Source organism: Cupressus sempervirens, chromosome 6 (genome assembly GCF_028749045.1).
Source record: "Cupressus sempervirens isolate cs-2001-9-10 chromosome 6, ASM2874904v1, whole genome shotgun sequence".
In the NCBI taxonomy this organism is placed as follows: Eukaryota; Viridiplantae; Streptophyta; class Pinopsida; order Cupressales; family Cupressaceae; genus Cupressus; species Cupressus sempervirens.
In genome coordinates, this window is record NC_143123.1 from 430,967,156 (window position 1) to 430,993,599 (window position 26,444).

Here is a 26,444-nt window from a genome sequence, read left to right on the forward strand (position 1 = left end):
ATATCATGAGGTCTCTCATGGAGAATTTATAGCATGCAAAGAATTAGCAGAAGATCTACATTGATCGGCATAGGATTGATAGGACATTTGAGGTGGGTGACATGATTTTCCTACGTTTACAGCCTTACTGACAGAGCACCCTAAAAAGGGGAGGAGTTGCGAAGCTCAAGCCTCATTTTTACACACCATACAAAGTACTCAAACGACTTGGAGAGGTTGCCTATGAGGTTGAGTTATCACTCGACAACCGGATTCATAATGTGATCCACGTGTCATGCCTAAAAAAGGCACGGGGACAGCATATTGTAGCATCACCCGATTTGCCACCCTTGGATAAGGGTGAGCTGACATTGGTTCCTGAGGAAATTCTTGAGGTGAGTGAACATCAGCTGAGAAGCAAGGTGATTCGAGAATATCTAGTTCGCTAGAGGGGTCTCCCCATAGAGGATGCCACTTGGAAGGGTGAATACATTTTACAACATCCGGCATTGCAGTTGCTTGAGGGCAAGCATCTTCGAGAGGGGAGGACTAGCATGTCCCCTCCTTAGTCTGACTATCAAAGTCATGGGAGTTAGCCTATCATGGGAGTCTCGTAGGCTAGCAATGTTGGACAAAGACCCACACAAGGGATTTAGTGCTGAACAAGATTTCAGACACTTTTGGGCTAGTTTGGTGCAGTTCCTTGACTTTAGGAGGTTTCCCTAAAATTTAGGAGGATGTGGTAATTTCCAAATATGAGGTTTCTCAGGACAAGTTCTTGGTTTCAGTTTCAAGATAACAAGATGAGTTTTCTATTTTTAGGAGCATCCCTAGATTTTAGGGAAGGGACTGCCAGTTGACCCATTTTATATGGCATCACGCACAAACAGGTGACAGGGTCAGATTCATGATTGGTTGGTTATTTTGGGCTATTATAGGCTATATGGGAAATATTTTAATATGTTTAAATATTTCTTAAGTTAGCAATTAAATAAATTAAAATAAGGCTATTTATATAGCCATTTTGGAGTGATAAGGGGATATTTGCTTCATTTGGTAAAGTATGCCTATGTGTTATAGCTCGTTGGAAAGGTCTCGAATTATTATGCATGATTTTCACTGTCTAGAGACTTTTAGGTGCCTTGAGCTGTAAAATTTTAATTAAGTAATGTTTTTCCTATAACATGGATGTCTTTATTTGGGAAAATGTTATTTTATTATATTTTATTTAAAAGTGCAAGGTGTGAATTTCATTTAGGGTTTGATTTGCACTTGCGAGGAGTTATAAGGAGATTCAGGCCTAATTGTTGATCATCTTTTGACATTTGAAACTTATTAATTGTGAAATTGCTCTGGAAGGGCAATTTTGTGGCTTTGGACGAAACCTTCAAGTCTGGACTGTTGGGACACAAACCTCAGTAGGTCTTGGTGATTGGAGTTGTATTTCATTGCATTCCAACTAACAAAGGAAGTGGTCGATTTACCTTGGCATTATCATTTGGGTGGAGTAGGGCACTTGCAGCTAGGCGTTCAGCTTTTAGCAACAGGCATTTCATTGCAGCAGCTCACGTGGGGGTTAGAGAAGGTCTTTTCTTCACCACCGGATGCCATAGCTTTCCTTTGGCATTGGATTGTTCATTGCAGAAAATTATGTAGGTTGAATCATTATCAAAGCATCTCCTTGTAGCTGGTGTTGATCCTTGTTTAAGATAGTATTGTATATATGCGATGATCTAGTTAATATATCAGGACGTTGGTTGGTTCAAGTATGTACTATTTCAGAATTCAGTAATGATAAATTTTGCAGCATGCGTTTACATTTCTTAAGTGCTATTTATTTCCTATTTGTTATGCATTTATTTTATTTCCTATTTGTTATGCAATTATTTTATTTCCAAAAAACCCCAAAAACTGACAAAAAACAAGGAAAAGAAAAAATAAATCAAAATTCAGCTAAGATCATTTAGCGATAACAAACACTAATCAAAGATTCAGATTTTGAAACAAACGGTAATTTCCACAGTCACCGGAATTGGGAATCTTTCAATTCATTTTCAAGTGGATATGTATTTCAAATCAATGTAATTCTCCCATTGGACCACATGGAGGTGGCTTGTTTCATTCACTATTTGTGGTTGCCCTAATTAGGGTCTGTCGTGGATTAATTTGGGTTATTGATTTTAAAATAATCTTGGTCGTTCATTGTATCTGGGGATACTATATAAACCACACTTCTCTCATTTTTGGGGAGAAAGTTGTTGGAATTGTTTCCATAAAGCTATCAAAGTTATTGTTAATTCTTTGTTGGTCTTCGTGGTGGATTACTTGTGTTGCTTTGAAGTGTTGTATGGTTTCTACATATCCTCACTTAGATTAAGATTTTATTTCATGTTGTTTAGAGGTAGTGTTTAGTTGAATGGAAGATATTTTGGATGCATCTTTGGTGAACTCGCTTAGACCAAACCACTAGTTGTTTGTTCATTGTAAGTTTGCCTTGCATGGTCAAATGACATATTCAAGGGCTTTATTTCAAGTGTTGCTTGCTAATTCTTTGTTGGTCTTCGTGGTGGATTACTTGTGTTGCTTTGAAGTGCTGTATGGTTTCTACATATCCTCACTTAGATTAAGATTTTATTTCATATTGTTTAGAGGTAGTGTTTAGTTGAATGGAAGATATTTTGGATGCATCTTTGGTGAACTCGCTTAGACCAAAACACTAGTTGTTTGTTGATTGTAAGTTTGCCTTGCATGGTCAAATGACATATTCAAGGGGTTTATTTCAAGTGTTGTTTGTTGATTGTAAGTTTGCCTAGCATGGTCAAATGACATATTCAAGGGCTTTATTTCAAGTGTTGCTTGCTAATTGATATGCATTGTTGGATGGTGTTAATAGAAGAGTAATAGTTTGAACATCTCACCTTTGCCTTAGGAAATCACACTATCTTGTTTGATACCAATGGCCACACTAAGTCTAGTAGAGTCACAAAGGCATTCATCATTTCTTGCATTCTAAGATAGATTAGATCTTCCTAAACCCTTTCCCTTTGCAGTCTGTTAGGTTAGAAGAATTTGTAGTTAATGTTCATTGAAAGAACAACGTAAGTCCCTTTGTGATAACCAACATATCATCATTAAAATTGAGTGAAAGCCCACAATAAGGAGGACCCTTGGGGTTGTTTCATTTGATCACTCAATCCATATACATTGTTTAGCATATGAGCTTCCTTGTTCAAGAACTCTGCTGCTTATTATAAGAAGTTGGAACTGATACTTCATCCAATCCATAGATAATATTTGGATTTTCTATGTTTGAGTGATAATGTTGTAAGACAAGTCTGATTGGTTTGATGTCTAGCATGATAATATGATTTTATTAAATGATTGATATTTGTCTAAATGATTGTGAATGAGTTTTTTTCCTTAGATTTTATGATTTGAGGTATTGGCAAGTAATGATTATGACATTGTTCGTTACATGATCGATGAGTGATGATGTAATGAGTGCTGGTTTGATATATTGGTTAATGTAATGGATGGTGATTTGATAAGAGTCATTTTCTGATTGATTGCTTGCTTGATTTGATAATTGATGGTTGCTTTTGTGGATTCATGAGTGATGATTGATAAGTCATCCTCGAATGATTGGGATCGTCTATTTTAAATTTCATAGGTGAAGGGGTCACCACTTTCTGTAAGACTTGAGTCACCACCCTCAATTGGTGCCCTTTGAGAGTAATAAATTATTTCCCAATTGATCTCTCTTGCCTCATAAAATGAAACCTTTGTCCCTTAATATTTTTGAATGTAAGGAGAGGTCAATTCCCTTCATCATGTATGTCCCTTCGCAATAATTACAACATTTAACAATTACTACCTCTGAAAGAGTCGTGGCATGTCATCATTTCTGCCCTTTAAGCGAATCACAACCTTTCACAATTACAACCCTTTGAAACAGTCACAGCGCTTCACAGCATCTGCCTTTTGAAACAGTCACTTATTTTCTTCTCTATTCATTCTCTTTTAATTCACCTCTTCCCTTTTTCTTCCTTCCTCTACTCTATTTAAATGAAGTTCGCTTCTTTTTATATCCCATGTTTGAGGAAATCACAACTTTTTACTTCATTCCTTTTGACCATTCATTAAATTTCACTAAATTTAACTATGTTATATTTTAATTTTATTTCATTACATTTTAATTTATTTATTTTTAATTATTTTTATATTTTAATGTTATCACTATCATTTATTATTAAATCCTATTTCGAAAAGGGGATAATTCATTATTCCAATATCTATAGCTATAAGATGATCTTCATGAATAATGTGATTGTTACTACATAGTTTCTTTCTATGGAGGAGAATTTAGAAAGGTTAAGGTGCTATTTTCCTGATTAGAAAAGTGATTGAGTGCATGGTGTGATCCAATGAATTTTGCCTAGTTATCTAGATTCTAGAGCATCAGCATCCATTTCGACTTCTAAAATAGGGATAGTCAAATATACTTAATACAGTGTTTAATCTCCGTATGGTCATTGTGTTGACAAATTTGACTAGTCTAATAGTGATCGAACCTGCTTCAGCAGTTGAGCGAAATCATTGCTTCAAATCATTTCCTTACAGTTACAAAGCTTTGTTTGTCATCCTGTGGACATTTCTCAAGTAATAATCTTGGACATGTATTTGTTTACCATTTGTTGAGATCATGCAGACAGGCAGGATAAGTAGTCATGACTTTTGAAACCGAGCTTCTTGTAGCCTTATCTCATGGGAGCAGAAATTTAAACTGCACTAAAAATCAGTACCAATAAACACATATTCCACTACAAATTTTCAGTGTTGTAGGCTGTCAGACCACTAAGTGAAGACAGGAGTGCCTTGGGAACAAAAAGAAAACACATGAAAATACAGTATAATAAATCAGTGTGCTTGAACAAGAGAGTATTCTGGTAATGATACACCAATCTCGAAATGTAATTGCAAAATTGTATCATGTAAAGTCCTATATAATATGTGAGAGCCCACAGTAGTGCTGCAAAATGTGTATGCCTATGATGCTTTTATTTGAAAATGTGAAGCACCAAGAGGTGTCAAGGTAGTTACAAGAAACACAGTGGTTTGCCTATTTAGAATTCTTAACATCTGTTTTGTTAAATTCTGGAAACTCTTCTATATAGCTGTAACAAGGCTGACATTGCGGAAGCTGTGCTGCATAGATTGAAATGATTTAGGACTTTTTCTTGTGGTAAGGCAGCACCACATAGCATCATTGTTGTATTGCAAGATGATGGAAGTACCAGATCCTCCTAGATTAGACATGATTAGGAAGACTGATAAAATTGTCCTCATGATTAATAAATTTTATGTAACTGATAAATTAAAATTAACAGATTTCAATTAATGGGAATACTTTTACTTTGTTTCCAATGCACCGTTGAGAATTCATGTCATATATGAAGGTTCATGCCAAAAATGGAGGAGTGTATTATGTTTTATTTTTTCAGCATTGGCCCATTGCTATCAATTCTTTAGTAGCTTAATTGTGTTTTACACTCTTAATTTCTGCTTCATTTTGGTTATTGATGCCTATTAGGTAAAGTGTCTTTTATTGAGATCGCAATAGGAACACTATTCTAGGTTTGTGGATAGTATTCTAATGGAGGATAATAATTTTGTTTATTATTTTAGGGTCACTTCAAGTCAACACTGGTTTGTCCAATACGCAAAAAAGTGTAAGTGACATTTGATCCCTTTATGCACTTATCATTGCCTTAGCCTTTGGCCACAACAAGAACAATGACAATGTAATGTCCCCATCTTTAGCAACTAAGTGGAGTTCTTAGCCTTCATGTTCTCCAAAGGCTAAGAGGAGAAATAAGGAGAAATTGATTAAATTAATTTTTTATAAAGTCATTAAATAAATTAAAATTAAAAGGTGACTTTATATTTAATTAATTTAATTGAATAATTGTATTGCAAGGAGAAGCTTTTAGACAGTGCATTAAATATTGGAAAGAGGGAAGCCTCTAGTAATTTAATTTTCTAAAAGTACAATTAATTATTGTATTGCACGGGAGGAGTTTCTAGACAGTGCATTAATTATTGGAAGGGGGAAGCTTCTAGTAAATGCAATTAATTAATATTTTATTTCCTTCTAGAAGGGTGAAGGAAAAGTATAAATAGAAGTGGGAGCTTCATTGTTTGGCATCGGATGATGGCGAATTGCATTTGATAGGAACTTGGATGTACAGTTTTGTTCTTAGCATTAGAGGACATCCATCCTCTCTTGTAACATTCTAGACATCATTCCTTTGGGGTTTGGCTTTTGGAATTTATTGCTATCAACTCATTAACAAGCAGCTGGACGCATTTCCAGCTACAGGCAGATTGGGTGTAATTAGTGAGTTGAACAGTTTGTTATGTATTTGATGATGCTAGAGTAATTAGTGAGTTGTTATGTATTTAATTTTATTAGTTTGAGAACTAATATTATTTCAGTAGTAGTTCAATTTTCAGTTTGCATGAATTCCTTTTTGTTCATGTTATGTGGTTTAAATCTATGCAAAGACATTACAATCTCTTTGAGCAATTGGTTTAGTTTTTGGGCATTTCTAGGGTGCCCATTACAGTGGTATCAGAGCTATAAGTCCTGCCATCCTATGGAGGTCTTAAGCATTTATGTTTGAGCATGCGACAAGGGCTTTATAATTTCTGCAATACCAAAGCAAGACAAAGTGGGAGTTTAGACTTGCAGAGCAAACAATCTAGTTCATTCGTGCAAGAGGACATACAATCCAATCATACAAACATAGAAGAGATATTCTTTGAACAAGACAACCGTATGGGTGACCGAGATTACAGGAATACAAGATTAAATGAAGACAGGAATACCGCTCCAGATCAGGAAAATGTAATGTTCAGGTTACTGGGTACATTAGAGGAGGAGCAGCGTATGCAACAGGAGTAGAATAGGCGAATGGATATGATGTTACAACTCTTGGCTAGATAGATGGGCATCCATGTTAATCCAGGTGATGTCAACAATGGAAACAATAACAATGGGGGAAACGACAACAATAGGGGCAATAATAATGGAGGCCGAGGCAACAACAATGGTCTTGAGAATAACATTAATAATGGACATGGCAATAGGAATGACTTTAGGCATGTTGCACGCCCAACTCGAATAACTTTAGGCATGTTGCACGCCCAGCTCGAACAGCAAGCTGAAGACCTCTTCTACCCACCTTCCCACCCAGAGATCTAGTTCAACCAATGAATGAACCGCAAATTACAGAGTTACTGAATCAATTCAGGAGGGATTGGGAGGCTAGTGGACCGGAGTTTCAAGCGGATATTTCCCTTAGAGATTATATGGACTTGAGGATGAGACACGTGCCTAGATCAGGGGGAAGAAGTCAAAATCTTGAGCTGAGGAAGAAAGTTGGGAAACTTTCTTTACCTTATTATGATGCTTCAGGGAAGATGACCACACGAGCTTGGGTGCAGAAGATAGATACATACTTGCAACTAAATCCTATGCCTGAGGAGCAGGCTATAAAGTATGCGGCTATTCACTTGGATGGACCGACGCATGAGTGGTGGCACCATGGCATGGTAACCTTGGGACATAATTAGATCACATCTTACAAGGAGTTCACTGAGAAGCTCATAGAGAGATTTGATACCAAGGATCTTGAATTACAATTTAAGGAGTTGGCACAACTCAAGCAGTGGGGATTAGTTGAGAGGTATATCAATGAATTTCAGAGGTTAGCTGTGTTGGTCACTGATATTTCAGAGAGGAGGTTAGTAGTGTTTCTTATGGATGGACTCTCAGATCCCTTGCGAAGTTGGGTCAAGGGGCATGAGCCAACTACGTTACAAGAGGCCACTAAAAAGGCTCGTGACTTAGCACCTTCTTCTAGGATCAGATTTCAGCACAGGGATTCTTATATGAAAAAGGATAAGGAGAAGGACAAAAAATCTTTTCACAAGGATGCTCAAACAAAAAGATAAGTTGGATAATGACACCCTGAATGATTTGAGAAAGAAGAAGCTATGTTTTCATTGCAGAGAGTCTTGGGATTTATCTCATAAGTGTCCTCTCAAGGCTAAGGCAAATCAAATGGAGTATTTCTCAGCAGAGGAGTCGTAGTCAGAGAGGGAGGATCAGCACTCTGATTCAGATTAGGATAGCACTACAGAGAAGAGCATCATTCCTGAGGATGAGAAGTCATTGGCACGATTAACGGAGGCTCAGAAGGCAATCACATTTAAGGTCAGGGGTACTATCCAAGGGCAGAAAGTGATCTCACTCATTGGCACTGGGGCCACACATAATTTTATAGATGCACAATTGGTAGCCAAGAGAGGTTTACAGACTGAGGAGCATACCGGGTTTAGAGTCATAGTAGCTAATTATGACAAATTATTATGCACTCGGAAGATATCTAATCTTCACATCAGGTTTGGAGATGGCTATGAGTTGGAGGATGAGTTCTATGTAGTAGATATGGGAGACTATGATGTCATCCTTGGCATGACATGGATGGCCTCGCTAGTCGAGTTCACACTCAACTTAGCAAAATTGGAGATGAGGGTTCAGCATGAAGAGAGAACTGTTGTACTTAGAGGACTTTCAGACGGGAGTTGCAAAGTAGTCTCCCTAAGGAGTATGTAGACTTTTTTGGCATAATGATATAGAGTGGGCAGCAGAATGTTTGACTGTGCTAGCTTCACGGGAGCCACAGGTGAAGAGTCATCCACCACATATCCAGGAGATACTTGAGAGGCACACTAAGGTATTTGGCAAGATTCCGCATGGGGTTCCTCTTGACAGGGGGATAGAGCATGTTATTGAGCTCGAGGAGGGAGCCAAACAGTTATGATTATTCTCTATCACCATCCTAAGAAACACAAGGATGAGATAGAGAAGGCAATTAAGGAGTTGTTGGAGATGGGGCATATCAGGCCTAGTAAGAGCCCCTTTGCTTCAGCAGTAGTGTTGGTAAAGGAGGATGGAACGATGCGCATGTGCATTGATTACAAGGCATTAAATAAGAAGACCATTAAGAACAGATATGAATAGATGAGCTGATTGATGAGTTACATGGTGCATGATTTTTTACAAAGATTGATCTACGGTCAAGGTATCATCAGATCAAGGTGAGGGAGGAGGACATTGAGAAGACAGCTTTTCGGTGTCACTATGGCCACTTCAAGTTTTTGGTCATGCCATTTGGGCTAACCAATGCCCCTGCTACATTCCAGAGTAGCATGAATCAGGTATTCAAGGAGCAGCTTAGGAGATTTGTCTTGATTTTCTTTGATGACATTTTAGTCTTCAGTAAGACTTGGGAGGAGCATTTACAACATCTTGAGATGGTGTTGTCCACTTTGGAGAAAGAGTCACTATATGTCAAGGAATCTAAGTGCGAGTTTGGGATGACTGAGCTACTATATCTTGGGCATATCATCAGCGCATATGGAGTTCGAGTAGATCCCGAAAAGGTTAGGGCTATTGTTGATTGGCCTACTCCTATGAATCTTACACAACTTAAGGGGTTCCTTGGTCTCTGCAGGTTTTACAAGAGATTTGTTAAGGGATTTTCACAGATTGCTGCACCCTTGACAAATCTTACCAGAAAACGGGCATTCGCATGGACAGGGGCAACTCAAAGAAGCTTCGATCATTTCAAGAAGGTGATGTTATCATGTCCACTACTAGTTCCACTAGATTTCACGAAGCCATTTGAGCTTCATTGAGATGCGTCTGGAGATGGGATTGGGGCAGTCTTGATGCAGGAGAAGCATCCCATTGATTTTTAGAGCAGCAAGCTCCGTGGAGTGGAGAGGAGCTACTCCATCGATGATCGGGAGATGTTGGCTATTATGCATGCATTGGCTAAGTTCTGGCCCTACCTAGTTGGGGTAAAGTTTGTTATCAAAACTGATCACAACAGCATCAAATACTTCATGAGCCAGCATGATTTGAATGATAGACAATAGAAGTGGATTACGAAGTTACAGGCCTATGACTTTGACATTGAGTTTGTCAAAGGTAAGAAGAATGTGGTAGCAGATGCTTTATCCAAGAGACCTCATATTTGTGCTCTAGCTGAGATTATAGGAGATTGGAGAAATAAGATTACAACAGAGCATAAGAGGGACACTTGGGCTTCTGGAGTGATTGCAGGCACCATACAAGATGATCGTTACATGGTGATGGACGGATTAAGTTCCAGGGAAGGATATATTTAGTTCCTTCATCACAGTTTAGGGAGGTAATACTAAAGGCATTTCACGATGCACCTACAGCTGGACATCCAGGGGTCTTTAAGACCTACAGGCAGATCCATGAACGGTTCACATGGAAAGAGCTCAAGGATGATGTTCAGAAGCATGTCAGGGAGTGCAGTTTGTCAACAGAATAAGGGAGAACACACATATCCTGTAGGGTTGTTACAACCTTTGCCCATTCCGGATAGGAAATGGGAAAGTATTTCTATGGACTTCATCACCGGGTTACCACGAGTACAGGGGAAAGATTGCATTTATGTGATAGTTGACCGGTTGACGAAGTTTGCTCACTTCTTTGCTATTCCATCCACTTACACAGCAGCACAGGTGGCTGATCTTTTCAGAGAGATATTCAAGTTACATGGGCTGCCTAATTTTATTGTCAGTGATCGGGATAGTAAATTTATGAGTACTTTTTGGCAGGAATTGTTTAGGTTGTGTGGTACAGATCTTACACTTAGCACTAGTTATCATCCACAGATAGATAGGCAGACAAAGATTGTGAATAAATGGGTGGAAGGATGTCTAAAGAACTATGTGACTGCACAACAGAGGACTTGGGTCAAATGGCTACATATGAGAGAGTATTGTTATAACACCACTTATCATATTTCCATCAAGATGACTCCATTCATGGCACTGTATGGTTATGAAGCACCTAGTTTCATGGATCTGGTTTTGGGGAATAGTAGAGTGCCCAAAGCAAAACACTTCTTGCAAGATAGTCAAGATATTTTGAGGGTGCTCAAGGAGAATATACAGCAAACCCAAAATCAATAGAAATTGTATGTTGCCCAGCACCGGATAGAGCGCAGCTTCGAGGTTGCGGATATGGTTTACTTGAGGCTACAACCATACAGACAGTCATCACTCAAGAAGAGCGGAGCAAAGAAGTTGAAGCCTAGGTTTTATGGCCCCTACAGAGTGATTCACAAGGTGGGCGAGGTTGCTTATGAGATTGAGCTTTCAGAGGGCAGTCAGGTGCATAATGTGTTTCATGTGTCGAAGCTTAAGAAAGCCATCGGTCAGAGAGTTGTGCCTTTTGCAGAATTGCCACCATTAGATGAGGAGGGAAAGCTCGTATTGATTCCTGAGGCTATTCTAGATACTAGGGAAAGGACTCTACAAAACAGGTTGATTAAAGAATATTTAGTCAAATGGAGATACCTGCCAGAGGAAGATACTACTTGGGAGAGTGAGCAGGTACTACAGCAAACAGGACTAAGATTGCTTGAGGACAAGCAATTTCAAGGAGGGCAGACTATAATGTCCCCATCTTTAGCAACTGAGTGGAGTTCTTTGCCTTCACGTTCTCCAAAGGCTAAGAGGAGAAATAAGGAGAAATTGATTAAATTAATTTCTTATAAAGTCATTAAATAAATTAAAATTAAAAGGTGACTTTATATTTAATTAATTTAATTAATTATTGTATTGCAAGGAGGAGCTTCTAGACAGTGCATTAATTATTGGAAAGGGGGAAGCCTCTAGTAATTTAATTTTCTAGAAGTACAATTAATTATTGTATTGCAAGGGAGGAGTTTCTAGAGAGTGCATTAATTATTGGAAGGGGGAAGCTTCTAGTAAATGCAATTAATTAATATTTTATTTCCTTCTAAACAGGTGAAGGAAAAGTATAAATAGAGGTGGGAGCTTCATTGTTTGGCATCGGATGATGGTGAATTGCATTTGATAGGAACTTGGATGTACAATTCTGTTCTTGGCATTAGAGGACGTCCATCCTCTCTTGTAACATTCTAGACATCATCCCCTTGGGGTTTTGCCTTTGGAATTTATTGCTATCAACTCATTAACAGGCAGCTGGATGCATTTCCAGCTACAGGCAGATTGGGTGTAATTAATGAGTTGAACAGTTCGTTATGTATTTGATGATGCTGGAGTAATTAGTGAGTTGCTATGTATTTAATTTTATTAGTTTGAGAACTAATATTATTTCAGCAGTAGTTCAATTTTCAGTTTGCATGAATTTCTTTTTGTTCATGTTATGTGGTTTAAATCTATGCAAAGACATTACAAACTCTTTCAGCGATTGGTTTAGTTCTTGGGCATTTCTAGGGTGCCCATTACAGACAATAACAGTATTTAGCACACAAGGTGTTGCTCCACCTACACCTTATACTGTGACCGTGCCAAAGCAAGGATGATGCAAGGATCTGTTGCAGGCTGTAAGCGACACCTGCTCATTGAGAAATGATGAGATTCTTTTAGTTACAGAGGTTTGTGGTCACCAATTTGCAGAATTATGTTGTACAGGATGTTTCTGTTTCATTTGTAGCTTATTTCATTTCAACAGAGAATGTATATTGAATGCCTTTGGCAGATACACACTCATAAAGAAGTTCATTACTTGAAGCCATTGGATTTACAATCTCTGATCAGGGATGATCAGCGCCTAGTGGCTTACAGGCTACCAAAGGATCAAGAGGAAGGACCCTTGATAGAATTTATACATCATTGGAAGGAAGAGTGAGATTTAAATGACCATCCAATCTTTCCATCTATTTGTTTTTGTCATTTTGGTGATGAACTATACATGAATGGTGCTCTGAGCTTCTTAGACAGGATATTTTTAAGAGCATTTTCAAAAGTTTTTTATTGTTTTTTTTTCTTTTTTTCTTTATTAATTAGAATTTTGTGCACTCCTAGATGGTTTAATTTCACCGATGACTGAAATCCGAGTAAACAATTTGATACCTGAGACTACTTCCATAAAAAGATAATTTCTGCAAAGCTGAGATTATTTTAAGCATGAATTCTAGCTGAATTAGAGTACTTATCCACTTCTTCCCTTTCTATGAGAGAAAATATGTGCAGATAATGATCGGTAGGGATAATTGCAAACCCATGTTGCTGGTTTGGGTTCAGGTAGGAAGTCTGAATTCTACATCCTTTTCTAGATTCCAAAGTGAACTGGGCATCCATCAACATGAATTTCCTGAGAGAACCATCTTCACCCATGATGTTCCATTCATCATGATCACATCCAAGAAAAGCATGAAGTGATGTTCCGCTCATTAAGGTAGACAAATTCACAAAGGCAGTCATTGTGATCACGTGCAAAAAAAGTCTCATCGTGCAAAACATTACACACCTTTTCTTCGCTCATGTTTGGGTCCAATCCGGCTTGTCAAAATGCATTGTTTCTAACCAAAACCGAAGGTGTCGAGCACACACTAAAACAACTGATCTAAATAATCAAACATACCTGGGAACCTGTCTCAGTCCCTACTCAAAGGCTGCTTTTGGATAGTAACCAAAGTTGCTAGCCCTATAAAATCCTTGCACCAATAAATTGCTGTCAGGAAACCAGATTCACACAAGTCAACAAAGCTTCTACCCCATGAAGGCAGTGCCCATAGGTTTAAATATTTTGCTTCTTCAACTGCAGTAGGTGGATAGGTTTTTTATTTTTTCATACAAACCTACGTTTTGGACACGTAACTTTTGTTTTCCAACTTGAAATGGTTTATGATCAATAAAAAAAATTAACACGTAGTAGCCTACGAATGTGAAAGAGATGTTATTGTAATTTCTTGTTCTCTCTTATCTGAGTTTTCCAATCACAAAATTACTAAATAATAGGTAATGTGGTTCACTCTGCATTTGGCTACATAGGATTGGTTACAGTATGATTATAGATGAAGAATCCAAAGGACTTATTGTTCCTGGAAAGATAATGTTGTTTTTGATACATTTTTAACTATATATTCAAGCATGGGGAATCTTAACAAAATGTGAATCAGCAGGGATATTCTGAGAGTTTTTTGTTTTAGACTGGTGTCTCTTAACTATTGACAATGATAATTGTTAGAGTAATAAGGTGTTTTCTTATTAACTCTAGTTTGCTTAAGCTAAACTTTAGGCATACAATAATTAATTCCTTTATTAATTATTATAATGCAACCTAGGTAACTTACATTTTAAGGTTTTGATTTCCTTTATGAGAATGGATCTCTCTTCGTGATTTACATTTTTTTATTGAATAGCAATTTGTCTTTTGAACATCAAGAATGTCTCCTCTTTAATGGATCCCTGAATCCGAGCCTCCATAGCTTTGCTTCTCTCTTTCTGTGATAGGTGTTTGCATCCAAGTGATTCTTGGGAGCTGTGGGTTGAGCTTTCCTCAAGTTCAACATGGTATCAGAGCTTGATCTGCTGCAGTTTGTTCCTGATCTTGAAAAAAATTGGAGTTTCTAAAGGTTTCATTTTTGCAGAGAATTTTGGATTAGATATGGGGGACCTTCAATTTAGATCACTTTGAGCTCAAACAGACATCACCATTGAGCTCAGAGCGCTCAAATACCCTCATTTCCATATTAAATACGTCTAGTTTGGACAACATTGGAATCTGAGGCAAAAAAAATTGAAATGCAAAAATCACTTTATAAAAAAGAAAGCACGTGCAATTTTAGGAGGTGTAGATTTTTTGTGTTTAAAAACAAAATAGGGGTCTTATTGTTTTTTAAGTCCAAGTGAGCCCTCTAACAACATGTCAATGCTGTCAAAGTTGGTCCCCATTTGTCCTTAGTTGTCAAATGGTACAGCAGGCTCCTCTTGTGCATCCTTTGGAACCTCCTTTTGGCTCACAATATCTCCTCCGGCTCCTCTCAACCCCTGCCTTGGGCTCTAAACCCTCCTAAAGGTTGCCACTATGAGTGTTTTTGGGCTTTTGCACTGGGCACAGATACATTCCGTTTTTTTGGAAGGACGTGCCAGTCACAATACACATCAATTGCTTTGACCTTGGTACAAGCAGCACACAAGTCCCACCGTACCTACGCCATACTTTTCCAATGTCGATGTCACACAGTGTCTTTTCTCCATGTTCCACAAATTATTTTTGTAGATGATGCCTTTGGCGCTTTTCTTGGAAGCCCCAATACCCTCCTTTATCCACCTATGCAATTTTGGTGCTTTATTGAAAGGTGCACATGGCCTTTTTTAGCACCACTAGTGGATTTATTCTAGAAGCATGCTTGTGGGGAGCGAAATGTTTGGAAAAATCCCCTACGCTTTGACCACGCAAACTAAGGGACACGTAAGCATTTTTTCTGGCCATTCTTGGCGGTTTGGAGTCTTGTACAGTGTTTTAGCCTTTTTGACAAGCGGTTTTGGTGCTCCAAAGGCGTTTTTCCCTTTCTAATGGCAGTTTTTTGCCTTTTTTCGCAAAAAAAAATTCCAAACATTATTTTAAATGGCCACTGGTATTTGTGTTTCCTTGGTTCAATGGAGTGAGCTATGTATTCAGCATTTGTTCCTATGTACTAGGCAGATGCAATGGCTGGGTACCTATAGATTTTGGTGAGATGGATCATTTACCACATAGACACTTTTCTTTTCATTCCTACTTTGGATGCAGCCTTCCATGTTCAATTGATCAACTCTTCAAGCTTTGGTGTTTTATGTCATTTATATCTTCAAGTTCAGTTGTCTACCTTTGTGTGCCTCCTAATTCAAGTAGTGCCTTCTAAGAGCACTCAAGCAAATTATAGTCTTATCTACCTGGTCAGGTTCTATTTCAATGGAGGTTCTTCAAATTAGCACCTACTTTTCAACAAAGCTTTGCAACTTCTTCATGCTTCAGTGATGTTCTTTATAATCATCCTTGTGTTCCTGTCTTCTAAAACATTGTCTAGTTTGGAGGCTTCTGCAGTCCTTCACTAGTTCTTTCAACATTCTTTCCATCTCTTCTTGGAGTAGGGTTTTTCCCATGTGGTTTTCTCTATTTCTCCTCTTTACAGAAAATTGGATGTGATTGGGTACCTCATCAAGCCTTGTTGTCGAGACCCAAATTTACTTTCAGTAGTAGTTTCTAGGTTTTTAGCTACTCGGTTTATTTTAACAAGGGGGGTGTTAGAGTAATAAGGTGTTTTCTTATTAACTCTAGTTTGAGCGAAACTTTAGGCATATAATTAATTCCTTTATTAATTATTATAATGCAACCTAGGTTAGTTATCTTTTAGGATTTGATCTCCTTTATGAGGATGGATCTCTTTGTAATTTACACTTTTTGATTAAATAGAAATTTATCTTTTGCACATCAAGAATGTCTCATCTTTCATGGATCTCTGAATTTAAGCCTCCATAGCTTTGCTTCTCTGTTTCTGTGATAGGTGTTTGCATGCAAGTGATTCTTGGGAGTTGTCAGTTGAGCTTTCCTCAACTTCAACAATAATTGAGGCAAATTTGATTATTATTCACTGTTATCCAGAATAATACTCAAAGTTTAAAACTACAGAATATGTTATAGGAATCTAGGATGGAGTGACCAAGGTGCATCGCAAGTAGCTTTTGGCTCATGATTGTTCTTTTCTATGTTGAATGGTTCATCCTTGTTTCAAAAGCATCTTTTTAACTGTGACAGTCCAATTATTCTTGATCCATTGTTTCAAATTTGGAGATTTATAATAGGGAACCATCTAAGAGTGTTGTTTTGAGTGGTGTGCTTCTTTAGAGGCTGATCATTTGACCTTAGGGAAAAAAGGACACACTTAACTGTAAAGATGAATGAGAATATTAAAGTCAGTTTACATATAAATTTAGAAAGATCCTCTACTATCCAAGAAACTGATCCTTGCTATTGATGAATGATTAATAATGTGTAATAAAGTAATTTTTTTAATCCTTTTGGCTTTCCAAAACTATTGCTCTTCACAAAGTCATAGTCTGGGGACTGTATTACAGCACCAGAAGCTTGAAGTAAGTATTTTGGGACGAAGTTGAATATGCTTTAGCTGAGCTAGGATAATGCTTAGTATCTTTTGTGTTCAAATTTTATTTTCATAATTACCTCTTCACAAGCTTAATATTTGTACCATTGGAAATGAAGTCTATTGCAGTTCTAAGTATGTAACACCATTATAGAGAAAAATATATATAATGCATTTGCTGCACTTCGGGAGTTAAAACAAACAATTCATGTCACTTATGCATTCTGTTTGATCTATATAGACTTATTTTTGTCATTAATCCTGTGTTATTTGAACATATGACTTTTTGCCCCAGAAGGATGCAAATTTCATTATTTTTAAGACTATTATTTCATCTTTTAAACCTACCCGATTTCTACAAAAAAGAACACAAATTTTGCATTCTTTCAATGCTGCGCCATGTTTAAAAATAGTAGATTGGACTCTTCTAATTTCGGATTCTCAAGTGCCTCAATAATAGCAGAAATATTACGAAACCCTACAAAGAAGATATTTTACAAAAATGAGACAAACTAAAACTAATCTCGCTATAGCTGCTGCTTCAATATATTCCCAATTATTATTACGAAATGTGGATCTGAAAATTGCCATAAATAAAACCACAGAACCAATCCCATTTATTCAATAGACTGAAAAAAATAAACAAACACAACGGAAATAATTTGGACGCATTTAGATTCCTGAAAAAACATTGAAACCATGGTAAGTCACTTACCTCGAGATTTGTGAAAATTGTGTTATGCTGTCAACGTGCCTTTGAGAAAAAATGGGCAAAATCTATAGTAAAAACATTACAAGACACCACAAATCAGAAATTTTCCAAAAATTAGACGACACAAAATCAATCTCCTAGAGCTGCTGCTTCGATCTATTCACAATTAATAAAATGCAGATTTAAAAATATCTGGACATTAGAACTAACAGATTCTTGGGGTCTGAATGCAGAAATTAATAAAGCAATAAAAATTATTCACAGTCAGTAGTTGTCGGTTTAACAGTGTATCTAAGTAAGATTTTCCGGCGAGAGGAAAACTAAATTCCAGGCAAAAACTTAACTGGTTAACATATTTATTCTAGTTCTGTTAAATTGATCGTGTCTAGGTAAAATTTCACTTTGCATCCAATAATTTTATTAACAAGAGCTCTTTTTGAGCTGTAGTCCCTGCCTTTTGGGTATGGGGTTGGAGTGTTTCTTTTTCTAGATTTCCTTTGTCAAAAGCAAAAAACCATATACAAGTGTGAATTTAAATCAAATCAAATTTTTTGATCAATTCGCCGGTGCTCTCTAAGTGCTATGCTTTCAATTTATATGTGCTACTGTAAGTTGTGTGAAAATAGAAAAAATAGTCATCTTTATTTCTTTTTCGTAATAAGTTTTCAGAGGCAAAGATTCAGAAGTCACCAACATAATTGAAATTTTTCAATATTATTGTAAAATGACTTTGACCTAAAAATGGAAAAAGAAGCAATGCAAATGAACAAAATACGAGCAACTGATCACAGTAATTGTAGTGTGTGTTTGACAATGAGTTGTTTAAAGATTTAAGGGGGAGAATTAGAGAAACTAGTGAAATATACTACTATTGACAGTAAAATGAATTAACAGACTTTTGTTCTTTGATCTAATATTTTTTTGTTAAAGAAACTCTAAACTACGGCTTCAAATCATGTCTGTTCATCTAGTCTGAAAAAACCTTTTTTATGCAGAGGTTCTCAATTGCTATATATGTTAGGGAGCCTGCAAAATCGTTATTTTTATTTTTCTAAGTTCTAGTGAGATTTAAATAGCTATTTCAATAAACAACTCTCTTAAGAAAATTTAAAATAGTTTAAAACAGATATCACAGTTCAGAGCAGAAAACAGATTTGGTTTCGTTAATTTATTTTATTAAAAGTAATTTGATAGTAATTAGATTTTGCAAAGGCCAAAAAATATATTAAACATCTGCACTGCATTCTTCAGAGTCGAATATCATAGAAAGCAAATTAACAATCTAGATACACAAATAGATGTTCTCTTGACAATCTGAGTGCAAGTTCACATCTTGGAATATCTACGATATAGATTTGTAAATTAAAAACATATATTGCCAACATAATGAAATATGTTATACAAAATTCATATGCCATTAACAGTTGCGTAGGAAAATATTATGCCAGGCAAAATTACAGAGAATGTCAATCTGTATATTTGAAGAGCACACAGATAGAAATTGGATCTAAATTCTGTTTTTGCTCAGGATTCAAGACATGCTGTGGTTAAGAAGCCCATGTCAAAGATTTTCAACAGATGCAAATTTTGAAGTCTTGACCGACAGATATTTTGGAGATCCATATTGAATGAGAAATTGGGAGTATACTGGACTCATGTTGTTCCGTTCCAACAAGAGGACTGATGAAATTATGGAGATGTGGAACAATGCGACAGATAATAGGGCTGCTTCGAATGACCAAGATATCCAAAAATGACAAACAAGAAGTTCATTATGTCCATTTAAAAATTGAAACGAGTCTCCCACAACAGCCAAAAAAAAGGATACTTGCCTATTATTGAAGCCCGGAAACCTGAGAAACTAATAAAAATGTTTGGTAGGGCACTGATAACACATAATGAAGTCAACACATAGAATTTCACATAATAAAAACAATGAGCTGATCAGATCCCTGAAAGAATTTTAGGTAGACATTACCTGTGGCGCAATTTCCTCACAGAGAAGATTGGTGGCAGGAGATTGTTTTCTCGTAAATGTCTCTCGCCGTCGGGTAGATTATCAGCCGCCACGCATGTAGGCCTGAACAATTCATTCTCTCATTTGACTCAAAATTTGATGGCTGTATTGAGATACTTTTGTCGTTAAATATTTTATTATATATCATGCCGGACATTTTTTGAGATATATTCGACAACACTTGGTTTTTCATTAAGAATCATTTAGTCTCCCCTCTAAAACAAGAGACGCAATGCGTCATAGTTCCTGCGTAACGTATAATGGTTGTAGAGGTGTAGGTGAGTGAGAATCTAAATTAACATTATGAATGCATTAATTTTTGCCTAAAAAATGCACTTGTGATCTGATAGGATTGCTCATATTTTGTTGTTAAATTCTCGTCTTAGAAATGCACTTGTGATCTTATAAGATTGCTCATATTTTGTTGTTAAATTCTCGTCCTAGAAATGCACTTGTGATCTGATAGGATGGCTCATATTTTGTTGTTAAGTTATCATGCTATATTATTATATCTTTGGGCATTTAAGCCCAAGAATAAGAGGCCAAAGTCCCCAATATGGCACTAAGTACTTAATATCATACTACGATCAATACATGTGCTTTAGACAAATTTGCACCTTTTACATTGACAACTTAAATTATGTGCAAAGATATCCATACCAATATTTGAATTATAGAACTTGAAGAAGTGATGAAGCATTTGGAGTATCACATTATATGTTTAAGCATACCATGCATGCTACTAGAGAACCATAAGTAGTTGGAATAACTCCCCACTATGTATTATTCTCATCTTGATTATCAAATGGAACTCACACTATTTTTTATCATTAGTACTGGACAAAAACTATGATAGAGATATAGATAGAGATAAATAACAACATACAACAATAACAACATAAACATATATGCAGAGGAAAAAATGATAGATAATATAGAGGAAGAGGAAGAGAGATAAAATAGTAAGATAGAGTGATACCAACATAAGTTGTGTGTGTGTGTGAGAGAATTAAATATAATTATTTTTCTTAATAAAAAAATAGTCAAAATAAAATCATGGTTATAATAAAAAATTAAAATATATTATATTTTAATTAATGAAACTAAAAATTTAATTTTTATATTAAAACTCACATTTCTATAAGAAAAAATGAAATGTGTTAAAATATATAAATATTTTATAAGTAAAACTAATTGTTTAATTTTACAAAATTAGATAATGTTTACTATTTAATGTTTTATATTTCCAAAAATTTTATTTTAATTATGAATAATATCTATATAATTTAATAAGTACATTTGTAAATAATAAATAGATGTAATACATATAAATTTGATGTTGATGAATAAATATGATGCAATAAATAAGAAATAAAATATAACTATTGAATTTTAATACATAGTTTATAAAAACTTGATAATAATTTATATATCTTTTAGAATTGAATTATTTCTATTTTGATTTTGTGGTTATTTCTTTAGTATGTTTTTTAATCTAAAATATAGTTATTAATTTAATATTAAAATATATATTTAAGTTTTAAATGTATTTAAACTAAATGATAAATTGTTTAAATAAAAAATAATAATAATAAATAATATAATTTAAAAATTGTAACACTTATCAATTATACATATTACAAACATTATTATAAAATATAATTAAAAATAATATTGTTTAATTTATTTTTATAAAAGTAAAATAATAGTAATAATTTAATTACTTTTATTAAAAAAGTAAACTTTAAAAAAATTAGAAATTCAAATACAAAGATATAACCTATTGAAATTATATTAAAAAGAAATATTTATTTTATATATGTATATAATTTGAACTTATGCATTACATTAATTTTAGGAACAAGTTGTATCAAGTAGTAAAAAATAAACATCAATGTAAAACTAATAATAAATATATTTAAAATAAGAAATTAAAAATATTTAATAGATTGTGATAATTAATATTGATTAGACATGTTGTGTGAGGTGGAAGATAAAATGATTGAAAAAATAAAATCTTATCAACTTGTCACAAATCTAGAAAAGATAAATTTATAATTAATACATTCATTAATGCATTGCAAAATGAACTTGTTAGAAAATATTTGGATTTTGTCTTGAAGAAAATTAATTTTCTTCCCCACCAAAAATAGTATGGATCAATAGAATGGATGAAAATTGTGATTTACAAAATAATGAAAAATTGGAAAAAGATATAAACATTTGAAATCTCATATAATCTTTTAAATTTTTGAGTTTGATTGGTTAGTGTTAATGTCATATTTTGATTGACATGAATGCATACGTATTCCTACTTTGGCAGGAACTAACAAAATCTCTTTGGATTTAAATATATATTTTGAAGAGGATATGTTTAGATATATTTTATATATGTATTATGTTTTTTATTTAAATTAAACAATAGTTAGTTAAGATAAGGGGGTTGACCCTTACAAAATTAAATCTTTAGGGTTGTCAATAATCAACAACACATTAAAAAAAGTGTTGGTTGTTACAAGTCAAGGCAAGCACACTATTTGTAGATTTACCTACCTTTCTTAAAAAGGCCTTTTGGAAAAATAAAGGGTTAGAATTGGCTACTTGCAATACAAAGGCCAGAGAAATTATTAACAATGGACAACCAACACTCAAACAGGTGGAACAAAATAACAAAGGGGTTTTGAAAAGTTTCCCAAGATTTCACAATTAGTAATAGAATGGTATTGGAAGTCACCCTCTAGTAATGAACAACACCTCTCCAACCAAAAACCACCCTTAAACCACAAAGCTAATTTCCTCAATAACAAACAAGGTGTTCATCTCAATAGGAAAAGATTAAAAGAATGGAGAGCCAACCACAAATTCATCATATGCCCAACTAGTCATAAAAAGGAGAAGATTGCCCATAGTTACTAACCTCCTCCTTTACAAAACAAGTTTCCACCTCCATAAGAAGCTCTTCCACCTCTATAAGAACCTCTCCCACCTCTATAGGAACTATGAAGAGGAACAAATTGTGTGCACCAAATCCTCACCATTACAAGAAAATAACACCCCACCTTAATATGGATCAAAAAAGCATCAAAGTTAGTTATAAATTTATTATATGGAAACAAACAAAGACCAAATCAAGCCCTAAAAACTATTAGCAATCGACTGACCACCAAAAGAAACAAATTGTTGTCCATACCAACCATAATGGACTGTCCAAACAAAAACATAAAAACAAACTCAATAGTGACAACAACATCCATCACAACCCAACTATATTGGGCAAAGAAACTCAACCCCATAAATTGGGGTAGGTACCATCTTTGAGCTTGTTGTTGAGAGAAATGCAAAAGGCGGTCTATAAACATCTTCAAGCCCCTTTTGAAGCTAAAGCATAATCTTACCATCAACTAGAATAACATTCATCACTCCACATGTCATCGTAAGAGTGTTATTTCTACTAGCACAATAGTCCATCAAACCTTGAACAAAGTCAAGGTTTAACCATGAAATACCAACACAAATAATCCATAAAACCACAATAGACTAAGGGAAAATAACACAATTAGATTGTAACTTTGATTAGCAAAAACTCGATAGATTCTAAATATTATTAATAAGATATCGTTGTTGAGTACCAAAGTCACCCTTTCAAGTTGAGGGAAGAGTGCTCACTCATCGGCAAATGGGAGTATAACACAATTTCAACCACCAAGAAATAGTAGAGGAAATCACCCCCATCAAAAATAGGGACATTGAATCTCTCAAGTAACAATAATGAGCATCAAGTTACCCCAAAAAGTTGTAACACTAGCCATAACAACAGCAAGAGTTCAAGAAGCTATGTAATCGCCCCTATTACAAGAACATAAAAATAAGGGGATACAAGTGTTGATATATGTGAGATGATCAACTACTCCTTTATCTTATATGTCACATTAGGGACAGTGAAAGGGCCCTCAAGCATAACCTTTGAAAGAGCCTCAAACTAGATCAACACAACCCAAAGAAGATACAAGGGGCACAAATACTAAACCTAAGACCCTTTTGAAGATGTATACTCAAAGTATTGCTTCCTATATGACATTTTCCCCCTTAATCATTATTAATTGATTTGATTAAGTACAAGAAAAATGATTGAATAAGACAAAAGCAATGAAGGGGTGTATATGATGACTAAATGCATGTAAGAATCATACCTAAAACATGTAAATAGATGTTATGAAATGAAAAAGTTAAGTACAAAAATCACCTTAGAAGCTAATCAGGTAGGCAAAAATGTTGTCATAATCAATAATTGTTATAGATTTGAGACCTAGAAAATGGTCTCTATGGACTATATGTGAAATTGAAGGTGATCTAGTGGTCAAGAATTACCTAAATCAAGGATGAGGTTGTCCTTGAGATGATCTACACCAAAAGTTGAGATCCAAAGCTCCACCTGTAACTTGACACCCTAATTCTGAGATTCCAGTTTGCCACTCCAAAAACTATAAACCTATACCTATGCATAAGGAAAAAGTTATTTTGTTGGACAAGGGGAAGGGGGGAGGGCTTGCCTCAGTTAAGCCGTAGCTAGGGAATCAATCTTAAAATCACAAAGCATGTAAAAAAAAGACAACATATTCATCTCGCTAGTCAAATCTTCATGGATGAATTTGGATCTACTATCTAAAAAGATATAGTAATGCTTGCATGTCAATAAAGATGTAGGATGTCTCCCCAAATTCCAATAGATCTTCTAATGTCAAATTATAGATCCATGAATGTAGACATGCTCTTGAAATTTTGAAGGATTGGTCTCTTGAAACACTTTGAAAGCTTGCTTGAATGGAAGATGCCTTGAATGAATCTTTCTCTCAAATGGATGTGTGTAGATGGTAATGGATGCTTGTGGATTTCTTACATATATAATTGATTTCCAAATGAATAGAGTGTTGGCATAATTGTCTCAAAGCTCTAAGATTGGCCAGTAGAATGGATGGTGGATTCAATTATGATGATGTTGTCATTGATGTCAAGGCATAAGAAGAAACCAAGACCAATAGGAAGCAATGGTCAACAAGGCACATTGATCTTATGTGTGCAACTCTAGTTCACAAGGATGATCATAGAAAGGTGAAGTACAAGCCTAGCAAAGGTGATGACAAAGGATATCCACTTAAATGGAATTTGTTATAATAATTTAAAATAACTAAGAGGGGGAGTGAATTAGTTATCCTCAAGTCTAGATGTACCAATTCAACTTTTAAACACTTCAAACAACTTAAAAAAACTCAAATACCCACTTGGTATCTATATCACATCATCAACAATTTAACATTTCATGCAATATCTTAACTCTCTATCTCTATATGTGCCAACTGCCAGTCAATAAACTATTATAAAATATAATATGCAAAACATTAACATCCACACATAAAAATAACACTTTGACACCGGGATTTCATGTGGAAACCAAATTTGGAAAAAACCGCCAAGTAACATGCTACCAATTCTTCACTCTTCTAAAGTGAGCCTGGTTAAGAACCATCCCTATCAAAGTTTATACAACACACTGTTAAATGTGACCCTATTAAATTTTATACAACACATTGTTAAATGTGAACCTATTAAAGGATTTAATCACCCTATTAGGAGTGGCCTTGTTAGAGGACTCTAAAGCATTTCATTAGAATGTCACCTTGATTAAAGGATTTTGGACTCATACAATGGTTAGAATGTAACAGTAGGTTTGATTTGTAAAGCACAACTCACTTTAAAAATTTAGATCTTCATTTGCTCATCTAGTGGTTCATTGACTAGCCTTCATTTAAATCTTTGTTACTGATCTTCTTGGCACCTCATCAAGCAATCGCACTTCACAAACACTTCACACTTCACCTATGGTGTTTTCCTCTTCACAACTTCTCCTTAAGATTGTCGATCAACGATGAACCAACCTTGAAATTCATTCCTTATGCCTCCTTAAATAAGTAATTTCTATCTTTTGCCACTTAAACATCACCGTTGATCTTAGGGTTAGGTCAGATTCATCGAAATCTTTCCATCTTTTGTTCTCCTTCTTCTCCTAGAAACTTCTAACCAAATCCATGCCTTTGATTACATAAAAAATTCTCCTCGTGTATTAAATATGTCAACTCATCAATCATTATCTTTGACGTGCTTTGACTAATTCAAAATTCTAACTATGTCAACCTAAAAATCAAATCTTTCTCAAACTATAACTTTTGTTGTCACTCGGTAATCACTATTTTCTTCAACTCGATTGTCACTGTGTAGCTCAAGAATCACTGTACTTTCTCACTCGAGATCAACATGATCACTTGGACATTACTATGCTCAATCACAACTATACTTCTCCATACATTTTCTCGACAATAACTAATTGCTCAGCTTGTGATGAGTCTAGAAAATGCCTTTATTTTGTTATGTTTAAGATACTTTGTGATACTCTGTTTATCCTTGTTTTAACACTTATAAGCCTATGTTTGATAAAACTTTGATGATTTATGGGGTAGAAAAACTATGTCATCTTTTGTCTAAATTATATCTAATATGCAATATTCCATATAAATATCCAAATGTGCATTCTTATGCTTGAATTTAGTTTGATGGATGTTTATTTGCAAATATGTCTTATATCATAACTAACCTGATGATAAGGATTAAAGGATGAGCGGAAGAATTCAAAAGTTGGTTGCTGACAGCATTCAAG

The 26,444-nt window shown here is 35.2% G+C and overlaps 1 protein-coding gene across 4 annotated transcripts in view; it reads right to left on the bottom strand.

Moving 5' to 3' along the window:
* LOC149552886 (uncharacterized) overlaps positions 1–19,854 on the bottom strand; it is a 59,677-nt gene extending 39,823 nt beyond the window's left edge. For 3 of the 4 annotated variants that reach the window (XM_089788428.1, XM_089788427.1, XM_089788430.1), the window contains exons 1-2: positions 19,697–19,854; positions 17,722–17,783 (exon numbers count right to left, since the gene is read on the bottom strand). The gene's annotated coding sequence lies outside the window, so the exon portion shown is untranslated. Of the gene's footprint in view, positions 1–17,721; positions 17,784–19,550; positions 19,615–19,696 lie in introns of those variants that run through there. The other variant, XM_089788429.1, reaches the window with a different exon arrangement.
* Positions 19,855–26,444: the final 6,590 nt, after the last annotated feature.